This window comes from Papaver somniferum, chromosome 10, assembly GCF_003573695.1.
Source record: "Papaver somniferum cultivar HN1 chromosome 10, ASM357369v1, whole genome shotgun sequence".
Lineage (NCBI taxonomy): Eukaryota > Viridiplantae > Streptophyta > Magnoliopsida > Ranunculales > Papaveraceae > Papaver > Papaver somniferum.
Window position 1 is genome coordinate 154,986,835 of NC_039367.1, and position 14,638 is coordinate 155,001,472.

Sequence of the window (14,638 nt, forward strand, 5' to 3'; positions counted from 1 at the left end):
TCAATCTGATAATAATTTTTCAGAACGACTTTTAGAAGCAGAAAAATCAGCTTTATGTGAAGCAAAACAGTCTGCTCCTAGCTTCTGTTTCTGATGTCCAAACGCGCTATAATAGAAACACAAAATTGGTTAAAAAGACCAAAATCAACAATTCCTAGGTGAAAAGGACATTTAGATTTAGATTCTGTTTAAATGGCCAAAATTTTAAAAATGGTGAGGATGTAACCAGTTTCATCGTTCCCATTTTTAAATAATTTTTCTTATTTTTAATTTATACAGGATGTATCCAGTTTCATCCTTACTATGTTTTAAATTTAAGGTAGGATGAATCCAGTTTCATCCTTACTATTTTTTTTTGTCCATTTCACCCGAACTATTTTTTACTCGTCCATTTGAACCGTGATTTAAAAATATTTAGACAAATGACCCATTTTTCGAAATAGAAAACATACGACAATTTCCAAATGGATGAGTACTTAATGTGAAATAAATGAATCAGCCACTCCTAATCCTACTTTTATGATGATTTTCTATTCCATCCCTTATTTCTTTGCCTCACACTTTTTAGCAACAAGTGCACTGGCACAGCTTGTCGTGTACTCGTAAATTTTCTGCTCATGTGATGCATTTTTTTCTTTCTTTTTATTAAAACATAAAATTTAATAAATTGAAAAATTAAATATATTAAAGAACATGGTAAGGCCAATTATCCGTAGCATAAAGTATTCCCGTTGGACAAAATCCATATGGGACCAAATTCATAAGGTAAAGCATTTTTCTTCCGGTTTGTCTTATATGGATGTTTAGTATATTCCTCTCTAGTTTTGTAAATTCTAAAAAGTTATAGTCAATATAAGTGCAAGTTGTACAAGACATAATGTAGGGGTGTAAATTCGGGCAGGTCGGGTCGCCCGACCCAAAAACTAAGACAGGCCGGGCAGGGCAGGCTTAATATTTGTGAGCCTGTAAACAAATTCAGGCCGGACAGGCCGAGCACAAGTAGATAATTTGCTACCCAAAGACCACCCAAAGCCCACTTTTTATACGGGCAGGCCAGATCGGACCGGACAAGCCACTATTTTGAATTTCTTTTTTTTAAGTTTAAATTTTCAAATGAACGGTATTAAATATAATGTCCTTTCCTTTCCAACATCGCATATCGTAAGTGATAGTATTATTTTATATTTAAATTACACTGACAAAATTTTAATTTTAGCCTATAATAAATAATTAATTAGAGTACAATAAACTTTCTAATAAGAAAATATATTACCATTAATGTTTTGAAAAGGTTAATTATAAGTAAAAACAATTATATATTTTATTTTTCTTGACACAAAATTGACAATTATAAAATTGTAATTTTTAAATCTTTTTAAGAGGATATTAAATGATTAATGACACATAGAAGGCTTTCAGGCCGGACACCAGGCCGGGTATCAGGCCGGACATCATAATTAATCTCAAAGCCCGAGACCGCCCAATAAATTAATCCAGGCCAGGCCGGGTGGTCCATGACGGGCCATAGCAGGCTTTGGGCTACTTCGGGTACAGGCAGGTTCGGGCGGATACAGGCGGGCCGAGTATTTTCGGGTATTATTTACACCCCTTAACATAATGTAACTGGCTTGACAATAACTTCCAAAAAAGTAATCATTTTTGGAGTTGAAAATTGGCGATTAAGTCAATAAATATGATATATAAATAAGATACATAATTTGTTGTATGAATGACAATGTTAATCTTATGTACAAGACAACACTAATTTAGAGAAAACTAATAAGATGATGTAAGCTATCATTTAAGTTTACTCCACCATCTCAAAAATGATAAACTCAACCAAACGTAGAACTAAAATTCCCCCAAATAAATTTGTATCCTCTAATGTGAAATGCCTCAAAAGAGGGTAAATTAACCTTATATTTGTTTTAGTGTTGCTTCAAAGAAATTGGGTTCTGCTATTTATACACATAGAATGCAAAACACTTGTGACTGGCAGAAAAAAGATGACAATTTGCCATACCAACCATACTAGAAGGTAATTTAAAATCTGTGAATCAAGCGCGCCTTATTGTATTGTACTTTATGACACATACAACTTAACTTTCCCACCTCTGAGATAACAATGTGGCTTTCTCTTGAATCCTGTGGCGGTATTGAAAGTAGATTTTAGTTTTACACTTTCATTTTGTTCTACAAGAACTACAATGTAAAATTGTAACAGAAAATACCATATATTTTTGTAGTTGAACGTTGTAAAACAAGTTGAAAGTTATGTTAGTCAACGGGTTTATCTTTTGGGATAATTGGTGTTTAGTACTCAAGTTTAGACCAATATTAGGTTTTGGTCTAACATTTGTCCAATATTAGGGCTTGGTACTTGGACCAGACGTTGACGCGAATTGACTGTTTAAGACCTAATTTTAATTAATTTTGTGAAATAAAAATAATGTAAAATTATGAGTTTACAAGTGTACCCCTACTTTATTCATCTGTTTCTTTCCCACCCAACTATCAGCCACAATAACATCATCTTTTCTGGTAGCTTCTCAAGTTCATTCCTTACCCGTTTTATCTTCTTCTGTGAAGATGGTTATTTTAAATTGAAGATGGTTGTGTTAATTCGAGGAGAAATCATCACGGGTTAGAATCAGTGAAGAGGAAAAAAAATATGAAATTACGGTTTGCAGAGATTGGGTTAGAATAAGTGAAGAGACAATTTTTTTTTTGAAATTAGGGTTTGCAGAGATTAGAGATGGGTTTTGATGGAGGAGATTAGAAATCGGTGAACAAATATGCGATGAGTCATTAGTGATTTCGGGGTAAGATTTAAATGGGATGTGAAGGATTGTGATTGAATCAAAGATGGTGGTTGAGTTAGGGTTCTGATGATGAATTAGGGGTTTGATTCTGTGTTAGATTGATAATGGTGTTAGAGAAGAAAGTAAAAAAACTGTTGCTCATGAAAACCACCACTCGAGCTCTATTGATCTCGGTCACAGATTGAAGAAGAACTGGGGAAAATATAAATAAGAATTAATAATTCATCAACCTTGGTTACATATTTATGAAAAAGATAAGGTGTTCGATTGATAATGGTGATAATGGTAAAGATAATTGGTTTGATTCTGTGTTCGATTGATAATGGTTATAGATTCATCACAACCACCACTCGAACTCAATTCTACTGATCTCGGTCACAGATTGAAGACGAACTAGGGATGCTGCCATTGTTGTCTGGCTGTACACAGGTGGAGATGTATGTTGGCTGGTTCTGTACAGTGGTGTTCAATTGACTGAATGTGGTTCGATTTGAGGATTCATTTGTGGTATGACTTTGGATGAGTTGTTGCAATCGGCGGTGGTTTTTGAAACGTGGGAAAAGTCGGATCGATGTTGTGCTGATATTTTCTTTGGCGAGAACGAGTTCGAGTGGTGGTTGTAATGAGCCTGGATAAGAATGCTTCCTAGTGTGAATCCTACCGTGAATTGTGGTGCTTTAAAGGAGACGGAGAATATAGTCAATATTAAAAAAAACCTCAAGGGTATTATAGTAAACTCTTTAATAATGACATTTTATATAATTTTTTTAATAATTATTAAACAGAAGTTAGGACTTAACTTAGTCAGCTCTAGTCAACATCCAGTCCAGGTACCAAACCCTAAGATTGGACAAATGTTAGACCAAAGCCTAGTGTTGGACAAAACCTGAGTACTAAAGTCCAATTATCTCTTATTTTTTTATGAAGTCCAACACTATTGGGGTGAAAGTTCGAATAGGAACATATGATAACCGATTATATTGTCTAAAAATCGATAACAAAAGTTCGAATAGGAACATATGATAACCGATTATATTGTCTAAAAATCGATAACAAACACACGAACCTAATAATCGTTATACATTATTGTGTTGTTGCTGAAAAGTGTGAATACGGTTCCCTGGTGGATTCAAGCAGACATTCTGCATTTTTGAATGTGGACTTGTATTGCATTTATTTCGTTTTCAATGTTGACTAATTTTATCGTGCATTTTCAAATCAGTGTACGTGTGGATGTACAAAAACGATTATATAAGGTTAATGATGAATTTCATAAAAAATGAGTCTAAGATAAACCTTTTTAAGTGAGAATAAAACAAAAAAAAATTGGGAATATGTCATATTTTCACTAATCCGTTTGGAAATCTATCCCATAACGGAAAAAATTAATGAATATGTCCTAGAAAGAAAAAAACTGTTAATTGACTGACTTTCCACATGTGTGGACATGCATGTGCGTTAATGTAACGTTTTTATCCTTAATTTTTTGACGAGCAATACGTGTTCAGTAATCAGTCGACATCTTTATGGTTAAGATAATCCGGGACAGGTGTGGCCATCGAGTCATTAAATCTGCCAAGGTGTGTTGCAGCAGAATAAATAGGCAGTGATAGTGGAAATACAAATTATAGGTTCGGTGATAATGAGATAACTTTGAACCCAGTACTGCCGACTTGAAATCTCTTTAGCTTTGATGTGAGTCAAGATTTTTAAATACTTGTTTCCATCTACTACCTCTTATATTATAGTGTTAAACATAAGAATTTCATCCGAAGAAGAAAAGAGAAGGGAGAAATTGGGAGAAAATTTGATTTTCAAAAGAAGCCCAAGATTTTCAAGAAATATGAAAAGGAATAATATTACTACAAGTTATGACGAAGATAATGATCCATCCCTAGATGTAAGAATCGCATTCTTTACTTTCTTCGGTAGATTGATACAAACAGTAGTAACGTCAAGACCAAAAATCATAAACCAATGGATTTTCCATCATTGGCAATGTTTATGGAAATCGACTCATTGTTGGAGTTGGTGATCAATGGAGACCATTTAATCAAAGGGTTGATACGTACAGCTATGTATCGATACCTGTTGTTTAGTGATTCGATTGTCTCATACTTCTCGTATTCCTGAGGTACTTCACTGGTGATCGAATTATTCATTTTGTTCGGATTCGGAATAATTCTGATCATGCACAAAGACTTTTGAATAGTGAGCATGTGTTGTGGAGTTTTACTTGTATTTTAGCTTTTTAGTTTATGAATCCTTGGATCTGTAGACGGAACCATGCCATGAGGTTAATGTATCAAAAGTCCCGTGGAAAATAAATGCTCCAACCATACTGATCATCATCATAATCTGGATTACAAATTATGTTCAGTTTTGGAGCGAATTTCGTTTTACATAATATACTGATTTATGTGTCCCTCGCCAAACGTATTAACTATTAAGGATAAAAACGTAACATTGACGCCCTTGCATGTCCACACACGTGGAAAGTTAGTCACTTAACAAATTTTTTCTCTCTCCATATTCCTTAATTTTTTCAAGGAACTCAAATACAAGAGAGACTTGATTGAGTTTTGAGTATGCAGAAGCGAATGTGGAAATTACTCAGGTGCGGCAGATTACTTGTGTCCGTAATGCTGATAGAAGTTTGAGTGCATTCTGGGAAAAGCATGCAGCTAAAATTTTGTCGATTCATTGAGACATTTGGACGCTGCTTTCGAAAATCCCAACTGGTTGAGATATATAATTGAATTAAAGAATTTCAAACACAAAAATGCAGACTAAAAAACCTTAGTCTAATCTATAATAAGACAACATGGGATTCATGAAAAAGAAATTAGAAGAAAAAATAAGCTAAATTTGTGGCAGATTATTCCCCTACTAAAATTACAATAATCATTGATATAAAATCGATTAAAAGAGGGAAAAATATCATTACTTTATCTGTTTTTATAAGGAGTGATGGTACGACGTAACAACAAACAATAATTGTTTTTATCGATAAAAAGATCTCTTTCATTCATGTAGTAGAATAGTGTAATATTGGAAGGAGATCACAAGTTTTGTATCTGCACCAGCACATTTTAGTTGGTTGAAGGGTGCCGGTACCATAATAGATATAATTCGAATATTAACGAAGAGATACAGTTAACTTAGTTTACTCCAGCATCTCAGAAAATTAAAATTGGTAACAAATACCATCATTTAGTAATAAGAAATACGAAAGACCTCAAACTGGATTGGAGTAGATTTATATAAGTCTAATTGTTGGTCTTGTGGCGGTGATTAATAGAAAACACATGACAATTGTAAAATGTATGAGTAATGTGAAATGTATGATGAATCTTCCTATTCCATTCGCCGTGTTTCTTCACCTCACACTGTTCACACTGACAAAATGAGTTTTCGAGAAAGAATTGCCGAAAGTGCTTTCCTGGATCCAAAATCAGGCAATTTGGCGATGTACAGCTTGTTGACAACAAGTTGTTGTGTACTTGTCTGCCCACAGGCACGTACCATGCACATTTTCTCTTTCTTTTGTTATTAGCAGCGCATAGCATACACAATAATAAAAATGAGTTTAAAATTTAGAATGAAACAAGGTTGAGTTTGGTAATGTATTTTGAAAAAATAAGGGTACCCAAATACATCACAATCTTTAAATTATCCATTTATAAGTTCTCTTACCGAAAGTGATTGTCTACGGACAAGGTCGAGACAATTCAACAAATCGGTATTCACACTTTTTGTGATCGTCTATGAATACGAGATCGAGACAATACAACAATCAAAGTGTGATTACTTGATAATAGGTTCGGATTTAACCAAACTCTATATGATCACTATCAAGTATTGCGAAGTTAACGTTTGTGCATTTTACTTCTAATTATAATAAACAATTATAATTGCGGAAATAGAAAAGTAAAAGACACAACAAGATTTTGTTAACGAGGAAACCGCAAATGAAGAGAAACCTCGAGACCTAGTCCAGAATTGAATACTCTCAGAATTAAGCCGCCATAAAAAATCTAAGAAACTTCGTATGGTTGAGACTAAGCAACTAAACCTATAGTTCACCTAGTTTCTTCAGTATCCCTGCGCTTCCAACTTTCAATAAGTGCACGCACTGAAACAATTCCTTTGGATCGTATTCCAAATACAGTAAAGGAACAATAAATCTGTTTGGTAAAAACTCTCTTGATTCTTTCAGATGAAGATATCTCAAGTCATAAGAAAAGGCTCTTCTGTTTAACCAATAAACCCCTTTGCATGGTTAGATCAATCTATCCAACAACTATCGAAGTAGTAGAGTTTAGATTTGCAATCAATCAATACGGATTCAAACAAGAAACTATAAGGTGATATCGATCTTACAAAACTAATCAATCGAAATAAATCTGATTCTAGTTGGATCCCAGCCGATCAAGGTTTGTGCACACCAAAAGATATAAAAACCAAATCATAAATTTTCTTTGTTTTCAAATCTTCTTTAATCTTCAATAAACATCTGCACTACACCACTTGAATCTCTTGTGATCAATCACACACATAACGAAGTCTGTGAACAATGGATTATTACAAGACATCTTTAGATCTACAAACAGTTCTAAAGATTCCGTCGACCCTTCGATCTAGTTTGAGTGAATCTTATATCACAAGAGAAGATTCTCAAGAATAAACAAACTAGGTGCAATCAAAGTTTAACAACCGTTAGTCAATCAAATCAATCGAAAACTAAAATAAACTGCAATTATCCAGTTTCCCACCAAGGTACTCGTAGATCGCTTCTTGATCCCACGGAAGTCGTTAAACGAGCGGTCATACGAGATTTCGCCTAATTAGGGTTCATTCCTCTCCGAATAGACGGCTCCAACAGAAACAACAAGAAGATGAAGTTTGGATGGCCCATAGGATAGTTTTCTCAAAATGAAAACTTGGGTATTTATAAAACAAGGATGTTTGGACACCAAGGAATTTCCAAAACCGAATTATTCTCAAGATATGCAATAAATGACCAAATCGGTTTTCATAATTCCTGGAAATTCTTTGTCCAATAATTCCGAAATCTTACTAGAAAATCTCCAATTAGTAAATGCATATTACCAATTTTTATTTTCCAGAGATATGCATTTAATTGCTGGTAATTAAAAGCATATAAAACTAACAACCTTAGTTAAAAGATTCTTAATTTATTTTGGTCCGGGATCTCCTTAAGTTATAAAGGAGTATCTTTGAACAATAAAAGATAAAAGTTACTGAACATGTTCAAAGAATGTCGACATCTTTTTCTTTGTAAATCCTCTTTAATATTTACAATTTTGGAATCGATTATACCACACTTCCAAACAAGCTTAGAATTGGTTCATCTGTATTCCAATAACAACTATGTGATTGATCAAATATAAATTCACTATTCATGGGTTTACGGTTCTACCAAACACAAGGATTGGTTATACTTATACCTTAATATGGTTACTGGGACCGGTTACATCAGTTACCAGGATCGGTTACGTCACTTACCAGGACCGGTTACCATGTTCTCATGGTATTACTTGTAATTGTTACACAAGTCACTAGGATCGGTTACACCAATTACCAGGATCGGTTACACCAATTACTAGGACCGGTTACACCATCGATTACACAACTTTTTTTGTGATCGGTCACACCAATTACCAGGATCGGTCACACCAATTACAAATATCGATCATACCATCTTCGGTGATTACTTAGGATCGGTTACACTAATAAAAGTCATACCATTACATAAGTCAGGCACTGTGACTAGTTTTACCAAGAAACAAGTTATGATCGGTTCTACTAACTCACACATATTGGTAATCCAAAGATATGCAATCAATAACAATACCAATAAGCCTAGAGATTTCCCTTTCGATTCATAAAACAAGTTCATGAATGTACTTCCTTTAAAAAAATGTAAACATTGTTTCCCAGGACGAAATCTTCACCTTTACTATACACATAATCACAATAGCATTCATACGATTATGTCGATGTCTTATATACGAAGTTCAAAAGATAAGTATTATAATTCGTATTATAATTCCATAACACTATGATCATGTGATCATGTTTCACTACTAGAGTATAATCATTCACATCTTCGCAGTTATGTTTTGAATATAGCACGACTTGAAAGATACGTTAGGAATGAAACAATTCAAGTCAAAATATTACTAATCTCAAGAGGAAGGATGATGTCGTCGTTGTAGCTTGTTACTTCTTCACATTCTTCAAGTCTTCGAGTAATACTTGTATGTCTCATAATCCTAACCTTTGTAATCCAACCTATACGAAGTTGTCTCTAGTAGATAATTAAGCGACTCTTTAAATGAGTTTTGATTCACTAAAATATGGCAATGAAACTTGACATACCAAAGCTTGGTGGGTTCAACCGAGCTATGCTCTAACATTTTTTTTCTTCCAAAAATACACTTTCAAAATATATTTGTAGTAGCAATTTGAACATAGGTATTTATAGAGTGCGGGTCTACCTGTGGGATGAGGAACTGCTGAGCGATGAGTTAATCAACAAACGGCCACATGACTAGCCTTGGTGCTATAATGACCAGTGAGCGATATTAATACCATATTATGATGGAAAATCTATCGCTCGTTGGAAACTCCATCGTGCATGCCTATGTGATATATTTGACACATTGAGGCACACGATTGCCACTTTGACATACTCTTAGTGGTTGCAAAAGTGGCAAATTTTGGTGTTTGATATGTGCATAAGAATAAGCCTAATAATCATACCATCATCTTTAACTTGAAAGTCAAACAAAATTTCCGATTCCGAAGCCATTTTTTTGTCATCAAAGTCAAAGCATACGAACAAGCAAGAACATGAAATGTGACATAGGATCACCCTGTGTTATTTCTTTATTACTTTTAAGACCGCCATTATTAAGAACTGATAATCTTGAAAATTCCATACAACAAATTAATCCACCTCCTCCATTTGTCTCCAAAGCCCATAAATTTAAACATTTCGTTCAGAGCTCATAATTAAGATGATCAAATGTTTTTCCAAAATTTACCTTGCAAATAAATAAGCCAAGTATTTTAGTTCTTAGTTTTGAACCAATAAGCTCGACCATTTTCTATTAAGACTCCATCAAGAATTTGTTTCTTTTTCAGAGAAGCTGACTATTGTTATCGAAAGGTAAATACTCATCAGCAATGTAGTGAATTTTAGACCAAATTGGTGAGATTTTCGGCAAAATCTCAAGAAGAAATTGAGGGCTTTAAGCTAACTTGATCTCATCCCTCGTCATATGATTCATCATTTAAATTATCAAGAGTATAAAGCACATTTTGGCTAAGTTAGTCTATGTAAGTGGCGGTCCAGATTTACTCACCCAAGAGATAAATCTACGGCTTTGGTTCTTCACAAAGAATGATGGTTCAGATGTCTTTTGTATTTTGAATCCTATGGCTCAGAAGAGAGTGTAAACGTGCTCTAAACTTCTGTTCATACGCAGAACTCAAAAGTGATGTTTCCACTCCCTCTTTGGAACAAACGAAAATCATAAACAAACAACACGGGGAAGGAGAGAAAGAGAAAGAAATCGGAGGAGAAAATCTCGAGTTTATCTAATACACTTTGTAAATCTGGAAAGATCAATTTTAGATCTCCGATTGAAGAAACCATGTCTACATCTGAAACACTAATTCGTTTACTATCGTTTGTACATAGAAGTAAGTTTTTTCCCCTTCTTTTTTCTGCGTGAAATTGCGACATTTTATGAATTTGGTTTTAAAGTTTGGGAGAAGTTATAAAATGGGTCTTGATGATTCCATCCAGTTCTAGAGAAAAAACTTAGGATTTTGACAGGTTTGTTCTTCTATTTTTAAGGGTTTTGTTTCTGCCATTTCTCTGTGTATCATATGATTAATTCTGGAGACAATTTTTTCTCGGTACATTAATTTGAGTCTATTGCATGCGATTGTTTGACGGTTGTGTGATTGTTCAATCTGATTTTCAGAGATTCCAATTAGATTTTCATAACCCAGAGCAGTACAAGAGTTAGGCTTAGGAAAAAATCTTTCATCGAAGAACAGTGCCTGGTAAGATTGAATTGATAATCTTGATTTGTGTTTGATCCTGACATGATGAATTTTGGTTTGTTTCTTTATTGTAGGTTGTTCGGAATGTAGCCTATTTCGTGTATTTCTGAGAAGGTTTTTGATGTGCTTAGTAAAATGATGCAGTAGGGATTCCCACTTGATGTTATCTTTCTTGCTATCATCTAAGGAATCAAACAAGGTGTTCTCAAGTATGAGAGTTCTTCATTTTGAAGAAAATAGCAGGATTGATGTTGTCCAGCTGGAAGTTTTTTTGCTTTGCTATAAAAATTGAAGTTAAGGTAACACACTTGGAACAAGTTAAACAAGACTCTTTACTGTTTTTCGAGAAGATTGAATTTTAATTTGTTGCAGTGAAAAAGGAGTTAGGAAAATGAAGAAAAAATTCTCTCATGAACAAGATGTGAAAAACCTTGAAAAATGCTTAGTTCAATGAGATTGGTATGGTTCTTTTATCTTCAACAACCTTTGTTTGCTGACCATACTTTTTTGCAGATGTATTCATTATTGCGACCATACTTTTTTGCGGATGTAATCATTATCATCGTTATCATCATGGATCTCTTTTTGCTTCTTTCAACAGTTTTTTTGCAAGGAACTTAGATTTCAGAATTTTTGATTTATATATATATATATATATATATATATGTCTGCAACCGATCGAGTATTATTTTGTTTGTTTTTAGTCTTTCGAGATATCAAAATTTATATCTATCCATGAATCTTGCAGGTTAGTTTCGATGGAAACATTTTCATGATTGAAAGTTGCAGACTTGCACTTGCAGCCGCTAATTTTTATCTTTTAAATGTACGACTCATGGTATAAATTCAAGCTGGACATGGTATTCAAGGTAAATCTGAAGCATCGTAAGGTCCTAAGGTGTTTACATTTCTTTTTAAGTGGTCTTCATCTGTTTTCATGACAATTAATTATGCACAAATGTTATCAAATTTAAATGTATATGTGACATGTTAGTGTCTAAATAAACTGAAGCTAAAGTGCGCCAAGGTGAAGATGATTTCATTGTCAACAGTAACTCAGGGCAAATGTCGTCCAATTTTTTGTGTTGTTGTATGTACTTCGTTAGTGATTATAGATTCTTTCCACGTTTCCATTAGCAGTATACAAATAAACAGTCGTATTATTTGCGTGAAATCACTCAGATGTTTGAAGTGAAGACTTTCCAGTGGATTATAGAAATCGCAGAGGTTGTTGGATCTAAAATTCCACCTCTCCTTCAAATCAATACAAACCAGTTTAATTAGCTATCATTGGGCATCTAATCATCTTTAAGGAAGAAAATAAGGTCATTTCATCTATTTTCCTGTCTTTAATCTTAGTAGTAACAACCATTATTGAATAATCCCAATCTGAATATATTTTTCAGGTTTAAATGATGGCGGCTCAAATTAAATACACGGCTATGAAGTATGTACATTCGCACGTCGATATATAGGAGTCGCACCAAATCAGCTTTCTTAATTGCAGGTATGACTCAATCCTTCGAAAGGACATTTAATTTTCCTGCACAAGATATTGATGAACTCCAAAGGTTATAATATGTTGATCCAAGTAAAAACAAACAAACCCGGACTACTTAGCAGGTAGTCGCGCTCTAACACACCCCCACATCTTTGTGAGAGAAGAATACGCAGAGCCAAGTAGAGAACTGGACACCAAAAAAGAGAGGTTAAACATGGTCTGAACTAATTTTAAAAAATTACAGTTAAGAAGCAAGTGATGGGGATTATGGGTATAAAAGCAATGAGATTATTCATGCATAATAACAACGTGTATCCTATATGTTTTATGTGAGCTCTTGATTGTAACGTGTTGCATGAGTAGGTACTGAAAGTAAGAGAGGAAGTGATGATGGTCAAGATTTATCCTTGGAAAATATAAATCCACGGCTGTGAGTTGATCTCATCGTATATGGGTTTGTGGAATCGTTTTTTCTCTTTCTCATTTTCTCTCTTCTTTCTCTTTTCAGTCCCACAAAAAAGTCCCACTACACCTCTGTTTCAAGTAATTTCTTTTCGCTTTCCATTTTCTCATAAATATACCCAGCGATTGGTAGAAACCAACTTTCACAAAGACCATAAGCAAGTTTCAATACTCTCAATTACCTTTGATTAATTACCATTAATGGCATTTCTGCATTTTGACCAATTTGTATGGTAGTCGATCTTTTCGTTATCTTATTTATTTTAAATTTTGTGAAATTTATTTTTGTTAATTGTGGGTTTGATTTGATTTGTGATTTTTAGGTGTGGAGACGGCAGATTGATAATATAGTTGATGTGTTACAAGTATTTGGGTTTACCTAGAAAACTAAGAATCAGATTGTGCACGGATTGGGTTTGCTGGAATTCATCCTCCCAATAGATAAGTTAGGCAAATTCATCCCAATACTTAAATCGACCGCTCTCATAACCAGTTCCAAATACACTAGCACCTTCGAAAACCTACAATCTTCCAAATTGTTTGGCACATATCAGGAGCTACCATAGGTGGTCTAAGGTGCCCGTTGATGGTTGTAAAGCGCTGCTGCTTAATCAGGCAATACTACTTATAGAGTTTTGAATTCTGGTGGTTTATGTGTATGACGGCTTGCATACATTTATGAACTAGGGATTTGATTTAGCTGGATTGGGAAGCACGCTCAGCGGATTTCTCTTACTGGAAGGTTTTGAAATTTGGACTGGAGAAGGTCTATGTATTATACTGAGTGCATTCGCTACAATAAAAATTGTTTTCTTCAAATACCAAGTAAAAGTGTAAGACCCATGTTTCAAACTTTTTTTTGCTGATTAGAATATAGATTTCTACAGGTTAAATACCTTCCAAAACAAATGTATATTTTAACATCTTACAATTAAGCAGGTACTTTTTCTTTATGAGGTTTTATGTGCGACTCTTTCCCAAACCTGAAAAAGCTTTTTATTTATGCTCTTTCTTTATCTCCGTTTGAAGAATTTGATTTGGTTTAGACCTGGAGAATTTGGTTCTCTTCAATGATTTTTTATATGAGTTTTCTTAGTTGTTGCCGTGTTGCTAAATGCAATAATCAGGATGGCTTTTTAAGCAGATGTTATATGGTTAGCAGCTTCATGCCATATACCATTTGGTAAAGTCATCACGAATAATGCAATTCATTAATACATTAGGGTCCAGTTCTTGGGTTAAAGAGTTAGGGAAATAGACATCTCCCCTGATAAGGGTTAAGATCTCTTCTTATGCATGCATCTTCTTTAGTTCCTTGCGGACCTTGCATGTATGTTCAATTCCTATTTACCGCAAAAAGTTAGAATCTTGAATTGTATCTAGAAACATTGTTTAGGCTACTGGAGTCTGGTGGATACACAATGACAAGTGACTAGGGGTGAGCATGGGCCGGTTTTCGCCTCATCCGCATCCAATCCATTGCACTACGGATTTCAAAAATCGCATCCGCATCCAATCCAAATCCAACAGATTTGCATCCAATGGATGCACGGATGGAAGAATTGGATGCGGATAATCCAATGGATTTGTTTTAGTTAAAATTTATAGTAAAGAAAATAAAGCCAACACAAATGACTCCTTGTAAAACCTACATATTCTATATATGTATACAAATATAAAAATGCCACGTACAACATCTCAAGAAAACGTCTTAAAAATTCCTAAATGATCCACAATATTTTCGAGGATG

At 34.2% G+C, this 14,638-nt stretch overlaps 1 long non-coding RNA gene across 3 annotated transcripts; it reads left to right on the plus strand.

Moving 5' to 3' along the window:
- The first annotated feature begins 10,407 nt into the window (after positions 1-10,407).
- Positions 10,408-13,746, plus strand: LOC113318433. 3 transcript variants are annotated; one of them, XR_003344539.1, is made up of 7 exons: positions 10,408-10,925; positions 11,000-11,224; positions 11,298-11,384; positions 11,674-11,794; positions 12,108-12,250; positions 12,332-12,432; positions 13,212-13,746. It is a non-coding gene; the product is annotated as an uncharacterized LOC113318433 (long non-coding RNA). The 3 variants fall into 3 exon arrangements; XR_003344538.1 differs by having other exon boundaries at positions 10,408-11,224; XR_003344540.1 differs by lacking the exon at positions 12,108-12,250 and having other exon boundaries at positions 10,408-11,224.
- Positions 13,747-14,638: the final 892 nt, after the last annotated feature.